Source organism: Penaeus monodon, chromosome 15, assembly GCF_015228065.2.
Source record: "Penaeus monodon isolate SGIC_2016 chromosome 15, NSTDA_Pmon_1, whole genome shotgun sequence".
NCBI lineage: Eukaryota > Metazoa > Arthropoda > Malacostraca > Decapoda > Penaeidae > Penaeus > Penaeus monodon.
Genome location: NC_051400.1, coordinates 17,352,729 through 17,353,288, shown reverse-complemented (window position 1 = coordinate 17,353,288; position 560 = coordinate 17,352,729).

Below are 560 nucleotides of genomic sequence, written 5' to 3'. Positions count from 1 at the left end.
GGGGTACATGGTCATGGTAGTTCGAGTCTTGCTGTTGGAATATTTTTTTCTGATTTATTTATTTCTATTATTAGACATAACGTATACAGTTACATATATGATTTTTTTTTTTCATTTTTATGGATGTATATTCAACTCAACGGATTTTTTTTGTTATTTCATGTATTTACATTTTTCAAACGCCACTAGAAAAGTAAATGTCTGTAATAGTTAATTACCTGGCAAGTCACTTTTTGTTTGTTTTTCTTTCGAACCAAGTGTTATGAAAGTAAAGATTCATTTGCATTTCCCTTCAGCCGAAGGATAGAAAATTCAAGAAATAAAAAATATATTTGTTTGTGTTCAGCTCTGTAAATTGAAGTAATTCCTTCGTTGCCAAAAATAACTCAAATAAGGCCAGCTATCAGATGGTTCTTGTACACTTGATGAAGAACTTACAAAAGCAGAGAGCAGCGTTCGTAAAGTATGGCAATTTTATGAAATTATTAATATTCTTGTACAGCCAACCAGTTGAAATTGGCCGTCTCTCGGGGGTTTTCATGATTGCTCGGCATGCGGAT